Source organism: Nylanderia fulva, unplaced genomic scaffold, assembly GCF_048542155.1.
Source record: "Nylanderia fulva isolate GAGA-0341 unplaced genomic scaffold, ASM4854215v1 Scaffold51, whole genome shotgun sequence".
NCBI classification, from domain to species: domain Eukaryota; kingdom Metazoa; phylum Arthropoda; class Insecta; order Hymenoptera; family Formicidae; genus Nylanderia; species Nylanderia fulva.
In genome coordinates, this window is record NW_028190599.1 from 232,951 (window position 1) to 249,069 (window position 16,119).

Consider the following 16,119-nt stretch of genomic DNA (forward strand, 5'->3'; position numbering starts at 1 on the left):
TCCTAATATAATATACGAAAGGAGTCTTAAGGGAGGAATATAAAAAACGCGACAAAATACAAACAACACGAAATACGATACTAATACATTAACATATAGAGATATATCGCTATCTCTCCTAGCCACGATATATATTAACGAAAACTACAGGCTAATTAACTGCAGAATGAGGGAGAATCGTTAACCAGACAGCAGACCAGCATTTTTCACCATCATTAATTATTTCCGCAAATTCAGACGTGCATAAATATAGCAACGACAATTACAAATGTATATGTGATTACATACACGACTCACCGGCGCTGTCGTCGTATATCCCTCTCTCTCCTTTAAAAACGAAAGTTGGAGTATCCTCTCGTTGTACATATATCCACATGCGAGCACAGATGCACCAATGCACTTCACAAATTTACCAATCACTTAAAACAGGTTATATTTCCCTGATTTCACTCGCGACTCGCGACCCGCGTAATCGAAATTTTGAAATCCGCCATTTGCAGGAAGAATTTAACGACCGTCTGCGAATGTCGAAAAACGGATAGAATCGCGATCGAACGAACTAACAATAAGAGACGTGCACCGAGACGATTAAACGATTCCCAGCACTCCCGGCACTCCCGGCACTCGTTCGCACGCCGAAATACGATCCCGATCGATCGAAAAGACGCTCCGAGCACGGACGAAAGCGCGATTCGACTTTGTCCTCGTGCTTACGGCCGCCGCGACTGACAATGAGACGATTACAGAAAATTTAGGAAGATAGCGGGAGAGGCACGGCCGAGCTCTCTCGACTCGAGTCTAGGTGCGAGACTTACGGTGCGAGCGCGAGTCTTTTCCAAGAAAAGTCATGTGTGTGAAGTTAGCTCTGCACTTTTCAAATTTAAAATTTTTCAAAATTGTGCTGAATTGTGCTCCGTTTGTGCTGTATTGTGCCGCAAACGGCAACTCTCTAACTCAAAGCATACCCTTAAAAAAAAAATTTTTTTTTGCTAGCCCCGCACTTTTCAAATTTAAAATTTTTCAAAATTGCGTTGAACTGTGCTCCGTTCGTGCTGTATTGTGCCGCAAACGGCAACTTTCTAACTCAAAGCATATCCTAGAAAAAAATTTTTTTTAATTCGAAAAGTGCGGGGCTAGCAAAAAAATTTAATTTTTTTTTTAGGGTATGCTTTGAGTTAGAGAGTTGCCGTTTGCGGCACAATACAGCACAAACGGAGCACAATTCAGCACAATTTTGAAAAATTTTAAATTCAAAAAGTGCGGGGCTAACTTCACACAGATAGAAAAGTCGGCGTACGGATACAAACACGTGCAAAAAGCGAACAGTTTTCTGCGCCACGACCTAGCAGAAACCCACTCTTCAAAAAGATACATACGTATAATGTATAGTCTCGAGTGTGTGAAATATATTTTCACCTAGTTCCTCTTTCGCGATATATATTGTGGGGTTAGGATATGTTCACTCCGCGAATAATCGTATTTTTCGATGAGATTTTACGGTGTATTTTTTATTCGTTTAATATACTTTTAACATATTTTGACAGTTTAAATGGATTTTAGCGGTAAATAATTCTGTGTAATTTTATTCGTTGAATATAAATTTCGTATCAATTTTGTCGTTGAAATCTGAAAAAGATCATAACGTTTTTTGAATGATTGCCTATATAACCTATATAATTTCATAGATTAAATGACATGTTATGTTTATATCCTTTTTGTTATTTCTCGTTTAATTTTGGGATTCATGTTATAAATGGTACATGACGCGTGAGGAAATTATTTTAATAAAAGAAATACGACAAATTGAAACATGAAATATATGGAACGCGATGTTCATATATGTATACATTTTAGGATGCTAATTGTACATTAATTGTAAATGTAATGGCTCAAAATTATCATTATTACATAATGCAACAAATAAATTATTTCGACACTATTTAAAAAGATATTAAAAGATATACACAGAGATAAGAAAACGAATAATGTTTTTGAAATCTCGATTAATTTTCGAGTCATAATTAAATGAAAATTATTGTTTGGCGCAACGAGAATACAAATTATTAAATTCATTTCCGTAGAATACATATATGTGTATTGTTTTGTTTTATGAATATGTTTACGAATTTATAAATAATGATGAATATTATTTTTCATTCAAAATTTGTTGATTCGATAATTCTTTATACAACGTTTATTTTTAAAAAATAATAAATATCATTATAAATAATGATAAATACTATTTTTCAAAAATAAACTTTGTAAAGGATTATACAAAAATGGTAACGTCGAAGGCTTAATTATTAAAAAAACATCTATATTTTTATAAAGCTATAAAAATTCATAAATCAATCCATTTGATTCACTTTGTAGCTTAATGTTCTTATTGATTTAACTCGTCGTGCTGTCGATGCGTACAATCTTACTGTAATAAGCGATATAATTAGTAAATGACGATACGAAATCTTGTGATCTCGCAGGATACGAAAGACTTGTTCATGTCAATATCGATCACGGCGAGTCGACGAGTCGCAATTTCAACATCGCGAAACCTGCTACGAAACTAGTATATAATTATTCATATCGTGGATTAGTCTCGCTAATATGTTCTTGTTCTTTGTCCATCGCGTATATTTATCCTTCTTCGATAAGAAAATTATCATCCGAGATGTAATTTGTATGCCTTTTTTGCATACTTGCTTCGTTCAATCTATAATGTTTTTTCTTAAATATACCGGAATTTGCACCTTTGCATGAGTGCCAAGGATATTTTTCTGGAAAGGCAGTGTTTTTAAATATATGTGTGAACAAGTCATTATATATTACATACAATTGTTTTAAGCGAAGCAAAACTTTTACTGCATAATTAAAATAATTTTAATATTCTTTATATAACAATATAGCGCAATAGAGAATACTCATATTAAAATAAAATTAGAGATCTCATATAAATATACTCTGTTACATTAGATTATATAATTTCATTAATTTGGATTATACAATTTTATATATATGTATATATTATATACATATATCTATATATTCTGGAATAAATGTTTTCAGGACACACGCTGTAACAAGTTTTTAATGTGTGCATAATTAATATTATAGAATAATTAGTATTAGTATTATACAATACTTGAGAAATACCGATTATTGAATATTTAACGATATTTCATTAAGATTTAAAATTTTTTAAAGATTAAGTAAATTATAAAACTTGGCATCTTTTTTTTAAATTTCTTACAGTGTCTTTATTTGATATTTAATAAATTATTTTCTGTTCTCTATGAATTATTCAAAGTTTTTACTCGAGAAATACAATATTTATCCTTCGAATTGACTTTTCCTGAAAAATTCAAACGGTACAAATATATAGTTCTTCGCTCTTCCACGTTTGCTTCACTTATGTTTCCTTTTTCTTTCGGCAGTTTATCGACGCTATGTTCCCGTCACAGCAATGATTGCGATTCATCAAATGATTGTATTTTTCCAGGTAAACTTAATTATCTGTGTCTGATGCAGCGGTTCGTCGAAGGACTGAGACTGCAATAGCAAACAACGATGTAATTCCTATCTCCATTTCTTTTCCCTGCAATTATTGAAGATACCAGCCACTTTATCATCACACGCCAAAATTGCTGTAACATCATCGATGAGGTATGTCCCCGATACGATATTGTACACTATTTCATCGCGTGCAATAGACTTAACTCGGGAATTCTCGGAGTAGAGTGAAATGGAATCGGTTACTCATCAAGTCGATGAGATAGCGAAACATATATGTTGCAATATTTATAAATTCACTCATTTCATGTGAAAAAAAAGATCTGACCTTAATTCGAAAACATTGAATTTTTATAGAAGGACATTTATAAAAAACCTAGGCTTTTTATAAAAAGACGAAATTTATAAAAAGACCTATACATATATATATATATGGCACTCTAATAATAAAAGCTTCTGCTATAATAATAACAAAATATTGAAGATTTCGCGGGTAAATCGAACCAATAACAATTTATATTCAAGACGTGAATTTCACTTAATTGCGAGATTATTGATTACTTGTATGAATTAAGCCCAAACGTTATATGTACGTGTTACATATACAAGTGTCTTGTAAACACGTGCTTTACGCATGTGTGGCTGAAAAAAAAACTCGACGATTAAAAGCGCTCTTTTTTGCGCCCTGATATTTTCGCATTAAATAATGCAATTGACGTTTGCCTCTGACGAGACGCCTCCGAAGACACGCGCAAAAATACGTGCCTCTGCTCTTTGTCTGCTCTCCCTTCGGGTTCCCTTACCGGGGCGTCGCTCATTAAACAAGGAGAACGCCCTATCCATCCTTGGGTTAAATTGTCGATACGACGCGACGCCACCAACATTGCATACTGATCGTCGTAAGCCAGATTAATGGAATTCTATTGGGAGCAGACGCGACGTCGTTGGCCGCGCGTCCGGGAGAGACGACCTTATCAACACGCTATTTCGGTGGCGATGATAACGTCACTCGAAACGCGCGTCGACGACGTCGATCCGCCCGCCAGCGCTGCCAGGTGCAGATCCTGAATTCTGCCTCGCGCACGCGAGATAAAATCTGTGTGCGCTGAAATAATGCTCTTTCGCAGTTTCTCGACTGACGGAAACGAGGCCGAGACAAGATCCGAATCCGTCGAAAATGACCGCGAAAACAACTATTTTATAATCTGCGAGACTGGATGACCCGAAAAACAAATTTAACGAAAACCGTCTGATCCACTGCGTCTTTTTTTGCATCTCGCGATCGATCGCGTGACATATACAATTAAATGATTAAAGAGTTTGATATGACTCTTCATACAAAAATATATAGGTAGATTTATATAAAGATAAAAAATACATTTGCGCTTAGCTTGTGCAATCTTATCTTGTTACGTTGTAGAAGGAGCAGTCTGAAATAGAGTATTAAAAGAATTTTCTCGCATGTCGAAAAATTAACTACAAAACTCACGCGGCGCATATCGTAAGGTACATATTTTTCAGGCCTTCGAATTGAACGCCGAAAAATTTGAATTTAATATTAGCTTCAACAAATAGTGTATTGATATTAATATATCCATTTAATTAACAGATTTGCGTCAAACATTTGGTTTGCATTTCTTTGCGGAAAATATTTGCAATTATTTTCTATTCACGCGCGATTATTTCATATTCTATTTCAAAAAAATATTTTTCAACGAGGATTTGTAATATTCGTTCTCTGTAAAAACGTATCAATTTTTTTTCCTTTTAAAAAATCACTTTTAAAATTGCTCCAACATTCAACACTTATGGTAAAATCGAATCGGTACGTCACGAATATTTTCACTCTTATTTTTCATACGAGTACCTTAAACGAATACAGTTTATCATTACGTCGCACGGACTCGTTAATTTAACATGACATATAAAAAGAAAGCTCGAACTTTATTGCCGTTGCTCACCGTCACGCAAAAGGGCGATCAACGGAAGAAGCAACATTAAGAGCAGATCTCAGGAATAGCGGTTCAAGATTTCAGGAACGAACGAAGGTAATCATTAAATAATGGAGCGTCGATTATATAAAGATGCAACGACAGAAAAAAAAAGTTTTCAATTTAATATGTGACTTCGCCACGCTTCAATTATCTGCATAGTTTTGACATTTCGAGAGACCGTTCGCTTCTAAAGTCAACATTGCTGGCAATAAATCAATGTCGTGGAATTTGATTGCGGCGTGTATACGCACTTATCTGCGGTACCTGATTTCCTCGCAAATAACTGAAAACGAGGAACTGCTTTTTCAACGATGTATCCCCGCGCCAGATGCGATCCAATGTGTGTACGTGCGTTCGTCTTCCTCCTTTCCTCCTCGACATTTCGCGATCACGGGCATTTCAATCTCGTTCTCGTCGCGCTTGTCCAAAAATAGATTTTCGTTTTTTCTCGATATATTTGACGGTGAATTCGTGGCAATGACATTTCGACCGTGCGGACACGACAGATACGAAAAGCTGGGAAGCGACTCGAGACAAATATCCGAAAGCCGATGAATTGCGAAAGATGTTACGAAATTCCGCTGCAATGATGAGGGTTATCGCGCCGATATCCTCGTCCGATCGTAAAAATCGCGATAACATTTTCGGGATGAATCATATATTTTCTTTTCTTCAAAGTTATACTCGCCACATACGTGAGACATCTTAAACTTCCTAAATCTTTAATCAAATTGTTTTCTTCTACCTTCAACATCAATTTTCAATCTATTGGAAATTGATAAAAAATATTGTCTACTATTCTGAGTGGCAAAGTGTCTATTTACTATTTATTTTATTATTGTTTTTTTTTTTCAAAGAAGAGAAGTTGGATTTCTATATATCAATCATCAAAATAGGAGCAAAATTTCTACACGAGACGTTAAAATAGTCGTATTTATAAATTGTCTAAATTATATTTGCATATTTTTCTTTATAAGAGCATATCAAAGAGAAAATTTATCGACTTGTGGATTCTCGAGTTCTCGAGGGATTTATACATGTTAATACACACAATTGAAAAGTTAAAAATATTTTTCACATCTCGGCCCGAGGATATATTAAATACATATACGTAACACACAATTAATGCGCTAAGCGGATTCTCGCAATCTTATTGACGATCACATCAACGCGCTTCTTTTTCCTTCGCATCTGCGACAGATGCAACGCGCTGCATATAAAACACACGGTTGGATACATTTTGCGCCGAACGTCTAGACGCAGTTGTGCAGTGTTTGTTTGTTCGAGGAAGTCCCCGAACGCGTCTTAAATTCATCTTTATCACGTCGCTCTCGTTTCTCGACACTCGTCGAATGTCGTGCCTGAATCGACCGATAGCGACCGGCCTCGCGCGCACGTATAAACGGGGTAAACGAACTCTTTGTAGTGAGCACGGAGAGGGAGGGCGAGGGAAGGGAAAGGGGAAAGGGGCACCGAATTGCGAGCCCAAAGTGCATCTGACGATAACGGAGACCGATATTATGCTCGTTTCGCAGCGACGTATCCGTTTCGTTACGTGTCGCGCGTTCCTCGCAGTTGCTTGCGCGATTGTTAAAAATCTTTTTTTAGATTTACCTTGTACCTGTACGCCACGCTCGAGTGACGATTTATCGATATTAATAACATTTTCTCACGCAGAATATATATATATATATTTTTGTACGTCTCTCATCTGTATTTCTCTTTTCGTTATACAAATTGCGCGTATATTTATTTATTTTTTTTTTATTATCTTGCATATATATTTTTAATAGAGCTGCAATTTTATTCGAGCGTCGTTAATGTGATACCTATGTTTCATATACGTATCGAATATTATCATGTACGGCAAATTTATATATTTCTGTCGAATTATCTATATAACCAGTACTCTAATAAAAAAATATGTTAGTATTAAAATATTTTTTAATTTAATAAAATTGATAATAATACACAATAAATATAGGAAATATTTATAATAATATTAAATGAAATATCGTGGCCGATTTAAGATGGAACCATTCGACATAATAATAATAAACGTATTTTCATATTTTTGAAGCTTATTGTTCAATATACAAAGTATGTAAAATAATGCAAAATAATGTAAAATAATAACAAACCGTTAGAAAAGCTCCGCATTATGTAAAGCTTTCCGGTAAATACATACGCACTTTATTTGGTAAATTTTGCATTGTTTAGTAGTAATATCAATAAACCAAATCCGCGATGGTGATGCCAGGCATTGCCTAATATAATAGAGGAAAATATGAATAGTGGGAATCACCACCAGGGAAGAGAGTATAAGCAGGTAGTGTGTACGAAACAAAGCGGTGTTTTGCATTCGCTGCCTCGCGTAATAATTACAATCAATTCACTCCGAGAGCGTAACGAGAAACGCCGGGCGTTGTATGAGTTGCCCGTTAAAATTTACGGCCAGACAATATTCATTGATATTATATGATATTAAAATTTATGGAATATAAATGTTTTACACGCGAAACACGGGACATTTTGCGCGGCTCTAATTGGCTAAAAATCATCCATTCCCTCGAATTTTAATGAAAAACATATTTAACGACGTAAATAAATGTATCGCGTAATACCATACACATTATTACGGTCGCATTGTTTGCTTCTTATTACCGATAACATTTTTACGCGCGATCAAATTCCATGATTGCGCCTCAATTTCAAAACCAGAAGGTTCTCGCAATACAGTTTTTATCTACCTCGCGAAAAACGCCACATATAACTTTAGATATATTGATTTATCGAGATTTTTATCTCATTCTACACTTATCAGATTATCCTCTTTGTGTGCCAGCATTATATGAAAATTCAATTATTATTCTAAATTACATTATACACCATTTTTGGATATAAAGCGAAAATTGCGCGATATGCGCCGCGCGAGAGGAAGTTAATTTTATTTAAATCGCGAAAAATACAATATCCTTTCGCTATTAACCAAAAATCCGGGAAAATGCCAATTATTTCCAAATTGCATAAAATAACCCTGTTAATGTATCTTTCTCATAAAAATTAACGATCATTTAAATTAAATTCGAAAAAAGCTAACTTTGTTCATTCCGTAAATTATGTGTAAATAAAGTAGAATAAAAATTTATTATCGAATATATATTTTATTCTATTTTTTAATTTTCTGCTCTAACTATTTATATTACATTTATACATATATACACACGTTTACCGTAAGATATATGATATCTCTACTACTTTCGTTTCTAAATATAAATTTATGTCTTAAATGAATAAACCAATCGCTATTCGGTTAAGGAAAGATAAATAGACAGAGAAAGAGAAAGAAAAAGTGGAGAGAGACGACCAGCCTCTCTGTTCATTGCACATTAGGTCGACGCTGTTTCACCGAGGGTGAAACGCGAACTAGAATCTCGCCAATTCGCATCTACTAGCTAATCAGACGAGCGAGTCGCCGCGAGTTTGCGACTCTTCAGCGTGTATATACCGGTCATCCAGGTTAAGGTGTCATTCGATGCCCCATTACTTATCGGATTCCTCTGGTACGGCTGACGAGGAGGAGAAAGAAAGAGAAAAAGATAGAAGAGAGAGAGAGAGAGAGAGAGAGAGAGAGAGAGAGAGAGAGAGAGCGAAAGAGAGAAATCTCGATCCGATCGCACGTCAGAGCATCGATATCGCGACGACCTGGAAATTCTTGAGCGAAACTTTTGCGAACTCGTATGCAGTCGCAGCCGATGCCACGTGGTCGCGTTTCCGTAATTCGATGATGGCTTAATACCACCAACAAAACAATCCGCGACAGCGATACTCGATCAAACTTTTCGATCTTATCTACTACCGATTGTAGATTGCGAGTGGTCTCACGCTGCGAAACCGCCGTTTCGAAATTCCGCGTATTAGCGCCGACACCGATGGCGAAATCCGTTGGTATAGACCTACTTTACGGTGTCATGCGGATAATTGCATAATTAATTTCTTTTTTCCTTTCTTTCTTGCTGTCGTGTTTGTATGCACCATATCGATATACAAGAATCAGTAACAATTTTTTCAACCTTTTTATACTTTACATTCCGATATGTGACAAGTACTGAGTAATTTTTTTTTTTTTTTTATAAATTCCTGCATTTGAAAAATTTATTTCGGTAAAGAACTAGAAACTATCAGAAACTTCTCGATTATGGGAAACTAAGCGGAGAGAGAAATTTGTGGTTTCAAGTCATTTCAAACGAAAAACTCTACGCGATAATTTAGTTACATGTGAATTCTTCTTGATTACTTGTCCCACTAAGAAACGTCATAAGTTGAATGAAATTGCAAATGTTTTTTATCAAATGCACTTTGCCGGATTGGCCGGCTTTCATCGCACGAGAGTTAATGACGAAGAGTGTCAACATTTTTTTCAAAAGAAATATCTTATCGTAATTTCAAAGAAATACTGACAATGGGTAAATATATACAGCGTGCGAATGCATAATTTGACAGCGCGATATAATTTGTTCGATAACGTTTTAATTATCGGGCGATTAATATCTCAAGATAAAAAACTTGTTCTTTTGATCTAGGGCGATATCGCATTTTGAGATGTTTACTTGAGAAAGCGACTGTATTACAAAATAATACAGGTCTTTTTCGTTCTCTTAAAAAGTAAATACACTTTCGACATCGATTTTGCACCGAAAATTAAACGCGGCGGGATGTGATTCTTATTTCTGAGAAAACTCGCCATATGTGTTCTTACGGAACCTTCGGAAAGGGCGAGGAGCATTAAGGATTCGAAAGCACGTCCGCGAGTCTCCTTGGGGCAGAGGATGAAGGAAACGCGTTCTGCGGTGAGAAGGAAAAAAAGAGGGCGGCGAGAGAGAGAGAGATAAAAGGGAAAAAGAAACGTCGAATCGCCGTGCCTATTTCCAAACGGTTTCTATGCTCGTCTAAGGCGGTAGTAGGAGGTCCTTCGCCTTCTCACGATATGGCGACGGATGCCGGCAGTCTCTCTCTCGGTTCCCGCGAGAGTGAGATAACCGGAATACAGGTTTCTGCGGATAGAGTTGTGCCGTGACGACGACGGCAAGATGGTAGGGGGTATACCGGTAGAGATGCTAATGTCGGCCTTGTGCCAAATACCCGTACTCCTGATGCTCGTGTGCACGCGCGCGCGTATGTATGTGTGTGCGTGTGCAATATGCATACACGCGCACGTAAGTATGTATGTAATGCACGACACAGTGGAGTGCACCGAAACCGCATCGGTTCGTCCGCGCGTCTTTCGACGCTGATAAGACGAGAAGCAGTGTGCAGTTATCGGTCATCGTATATCAGTCACTCGCTTGAATTTATGAGACTCTAATTGGAGTAATCTCTATATATGTGCTTTAAGCTGATACGCTTATCCCTGCTCACGAATTTCTGCAGTACGCCCCGTTGTTTCTAACAATATTCAGAGAATCTTGTGTTTTATCCGAGGTGGAAAACAAATTTGTAATATATCTTTATAGGGATATCACTTTTGTTTTCTTTTATTTTTGCTCGCGAATTTACATTTAACATAAATAGTGAGATGTACCTATTCTTTGAATGCAAAATGTGAGAAATTTAATTTATTTTACGTCAGAGCATTATGCATAGAATACATTGTAATTTCTTGGAATATATAAGTATATATCAGTTTAGAATAGTTAGGAAAATGTTAAACAGTTGTATATTTTTTTCATGGACTTTTCAAGAAACTAACGCCTTACAATACAATTTATCATGCATGCATATGCATTTTTCTAATCGGAATCAGCAACATTGATCGAGCCTGCTATAAATGTTGCAAGAAATTAATTTTTTGAACTACATATCACTTGCGGAGGTAGTCAATGAATATGCTCATCGGAGCAAAAGTGTATGTAAATAAAACGGCACTTTTTGAAATAGTCGAGCATTCAAGAAGATTATCATTATGGTAATTTTGAAACGGGAGGAATTCCGCTCAAGGAATATTGCGCGTGCCGTTCTCTTGTCCGCGACGGTAATCCGCGAAAAAAAAATACATTTCCGCTGACCGTAATAGCAATCGACACGCGTTGCCACCCCAAGCGCATGCAATTTTAATCGCATTTTTATCGAAACGCATTCTCGTTCCATTCACCTTGGATACACTCGTGTTGCCTGATCGAGTCAGCGCGATCTCCAAACAAACAAATTGTATCAGTCTGACTGAGAGATTGAAAAATCTGCTGCAACGAGAATAAACGAGATAAATTTGTAATCTTTGTAAGAATCTTATCGTCACTTTCTTACGAAGAAAAGTTATGGTACACAAACACGATATAGGTAATATTGCACAATAAGAGAGATTCTTTAAATAGTAAAAATGCAATAGTGCGATAAAGAAATGCTTAGAATTACAATTCTTTTTAAAAAATATAGAATTAGAATAGAATATCATTTAAATTTGCTCACTTATAGATCATGTATAAACAATAAATTCAATATCAGTATATAGATCACAACATCTAAATTTATTTGCAAATAAAATGAATTATTTTACTTAACCAATTTAAATATAATTTTATGCTAATTAATAATAATTACATTTTATCGAGCGTCTGCTTGGACAAATAAAACATATAGATACTATCAATAATTGTAATATTATCATAATTATACCTGGCTTAGAAAAAATGTACAACAGATTATGGATAAATAGACTATAAATATCTATAATAATAATAATCTATAATAAATAGACTATAAATAGACTATAAATCCATAACACTGTTCTGAGATAAATTCGTACTCTCTAAAGAATGGAAGAACTCTCTTGAAAAATTTAATACGATCAGACTTTTGCATTGCTCGAGTGAGTTCAATTAAATCAGAGCGCAGTATATGAGATTGACGGAGGTCGCCGCCGGATGCATATCCCGTATGTACATACATATTTCCGCGATTTCGTCATTCCGGTAAAAACCTTGAATTACGTAAACGAGAGACGGAGATTCGAAGGGGAATCCAGGGATACCGGCGGCGGACGGGCAAAAGATAGCCGTGTCTCGTTTGAGAACGCGAGGTGAAAAAGAATCGTCATTGTCGTCGTAATCGTCGTGGTGGCTGTCGATCGGCCGGTTGCATATCTCCGATCGCGATTGCACATCGCTTCGGTCCGGTGCAAGAAAGAAGGTTAGACCGGGCCGCGCGTTAGGCACGGCGCGAAAATCATGTGAAAAACTGGCTGTCCTAGAAACGGACCCCGACCAGTCAGTGGCACAAACCGCTCTTGTCGTGCGCGCACGCATACGCGTACGATCATTGAGACGCATTATCGTCTAGCGCAGTTTCAGGAGAGGGGCTCAAAATGTGCGCCCAAGTCAGTCTTCTACGCGCGCCGAGATTACGCGAGATCAAGTGTCTCCTCTCCAATGGTTGCGCGAGAACTTCTTGCATCTTTCGTTTTTTTTTTCCTTTTTTTTACTTATGATCGTTAACTGCACGATTCGTATCTATCTGCCGCGAGACAGACAGTAGCAAATAATATTCGAACGGTAAATGATTAGCTGGCATTAAGCGACGGCATTTATTTTCAATTTATTTTATTGCATATCCCGTCAAATTTTTATTTTGACACAAACAGCATCCATAAATGAGAGATTTGTCATAAAAACGATGTAACAACGTGTAGCGAATAACTTTGTCACCGTCGCTTTATGACCGGCTTAATGACGATTTTAACTCGACGGCTCGTTTCTGCCATAAAGTATCGCAATCAATTAACCACGGCAGTCTTATTGGCCATACATACCTGATATAATCATAACGTAATACCGTCGTGAATCTTCGCGATGCTCTCGCGGACATCGCTCTCGAAGTCAAAGGGGCAAGCGCGTTACGCTTTTCTCTCCTACTCGAAAGTAGGTGCTCGCCGATTGCGATAAAATCGTAGAAAATAATCTTTCAACTACTACTGGTTTTCCATCGGCTTCTAATATCCCGTGCCAATTTTCCCGACAATCGCATTACGAAACGCCCTTCGACGGACCGCGTGTCCAATTTCTCGAGACGCTTTGTAACATTGTGATTCGCCACTCGACCTAGTCTCCGTTTCATCGGGCAGATCGGAACAGATTTGCCGATTGGAATCTCGACTGAAAATGTTTAGAGCTCCCAAGAACTTTTTACTATATCGAAAAATTACGATATCATTCCAGTATAATATTTTTAAAAAATTTTATAAATGTTTTAAAAATCTGTTATAATTAATAATTTATTGCAATATTTATTTTATTATTGTTAGTTATTGGTGCTAAGTTTCAATCAACGTCATTAAATGTTTCAGACTGTTACAATTATATTAATAAATTGAAATGCTTCTAGGATACTGAAAGAATCGATTATCTAATGGCTCATTTTTATTGAATTTTAAATCTTACTATATGTTTAAAATATGTATTTAATCTAAGTTAATAATATGTAATAGATTTATCAATTTTTTTAGTATGGTATTTTTTACAAATTATTTATTAATTCGCTTGATGCGCGCATACATTTATACCTTTAATCGTTGATCGAATCATCAAAATTGTTGCGTCGTGCGATGTATCGATCGCGAATATAATCTTGATTGAATAATTCATAATTTTAGGAACTGCTTTTAACATCTAAGTATCAGAAATTCTCTTATATAACTTATATTTCGCTGTAAAAACTACGCAGTGTATAAACTTGATACCGAGAAACTTTGATAACTATCTGGAAAAACATTTTTTTCTGTAAAATTATATGCGAATTAATGCGTTACACATTTAAAAAATCTCAATTTTATTCCCGGCAATTATTATTAACGACGGATAAATATGTATTTTGTTTTGAATTAAAAACACGAGAAAGAAGGTGTGTCGAATTTATATGCGGAAATAATAATAAACGTCTCCTTGATAAAAGAAGCCTGTCGTCATTGAATCTAAAAGCGCAGCTACATTTATACACTTTCCCGATTCGATTCGTTAAATTTCTCAAGCGATTCTTAGTGATCGTCCTTCGAGGTGTTATAACATGCGTTTAGCATGTTGACTAGATTACGACGTGGCTACAGGAGGGAGTTATTTTATAATTAGTTGCGAGAACCTATGAACTTTAAACGCCCGTTGTTAAGACCTCGGTAACGGAATTGTAATCTTTTTTCGATTAAGATCAAATGAGAAAGGATATATCTTTTAATCATCTGAGAATTATACGCTCGTATAGAGAGATTTGCAAAAAAGAAAAAATATTTATTGATATAACCAAGAAATATGAATATTAAGTGATAGATTGCTTCATACGAAGGGAATTTAATTATAAAATATTACATATACAAGGGGTAAATTAAAAAAACTATGTAAGTACATTTTATTTTTCACTTGCGGTTTTCTTTAAAGAAACTAACTTTTATCGCAAAAATTTAATTTTAGTCGATCGAAAAATTTAATCAAAAAGCATTCATATGAAATATCTTTTCAACGTATAAAAAAAAAATAAGCATTATTTATTAAAAGCACTGGAAGAAAAGTCAAAAATATAAATTTAATGAACTCTTGAAGGTTTTTATTCACAAAATTATTTATGCATGTCTCTGTACTGTGAAAGAAAAAGTGTTACAATTCTGTAATAAAGATAATTCCATTCCGCGAATTCTCGCGACTGATATATGCAAGAGATGGAGAAAAAAAAAAAAAGGCAATCCTTCGAGTTCCATATCCGTCTCATATATTTCGCGGTCACTTGAGTATTCTCCAGCCGCGGCATCGCAAAAATGACGCGCAACGCGATGAATCTACGAATGCCGATCCGAAGGTACGGACGACGCATTAGAAATCGTCCGGCAAGGCGCGCACGGATTTATTATGCGGATGCCGGAGGATCACGCAGCCGCGCGAGAGCGCGAGTAATAATCCTCGAGCATTCTCTAATGCGACTCTCGGGGAACCGGGCGGCCTCCAACGGCCTGAAATCGTTCCCTCTTGGTTCCCCGCGGTCCAGCCCGGGCCCCCTTCTGCCAGTGGACCCTGCGTCCAGCCTCTCTCTCTCTCTCTCTCTCTCCGGAGACAGAGAGGAGAACACGCCATCTTGCCTAGACCGCGGTATCCGCGCTGCCGAATGCCATCACACACATACACATATACACACGTATGTATACACACATACATACGACTAAGAAACTTCTAACTCTCGTTGTCATAGTTCGCCCGTCCCTTCCTGGCAGAGGGGCCTCTCACTCGTTCATTCGCTTGTTCGGAGCACTCCCGCGTGCGAGAGGAAGAGAAAGAAAGAGAGGGAAAAAGATAGGACGATCATTTCAAGGACGGTGCCGATCGATCAAGTCTGGTCGGATCGTTCACGATGTTCCAAGGAAACGATCAGTCACGGAAATTCAGAAATACTGCTCCTCGCGTCACGATGAAGAGAGAGAGGGAGGAATATATATAGGATGACGGAAGAGCCAAACGAATTTTTCGTCCCCGGCTTCAATGTTCTATCGTGAATAAATTAATCCCGCAGGCAGCGAGATAGAGAATTCCGTGCGGCCATATTTCTCGCGCTTCCAGCTGCTCTAATTTAAAGGAGAAGGACTAAACTA

General features: G+C 36.6%; 1 long non-coding RNA gene across 1 annotated transcript in view; it reads left to right on the forward strand.

Annotated features, from left to right (window-relative positions):
* Positions 1-3,507: 3,507 nt before the first annotated feature.
* The window catches only part of LOC114941524 (uncharacterized), a 77,941-nt gene continuing 65,329 nt past the window's right edge, over positions 3,508-16,119 (forward strand). Inside the window, exon 1 of the long non-coding RNA XR_003821661.2 lies at positions 3,508-3,660. This is a non-coding gene — a long non-coding RNA (uncharacterized LOC114941524). The remainder of the gene's footprint in view (positions 3,661-16,119) is intronic.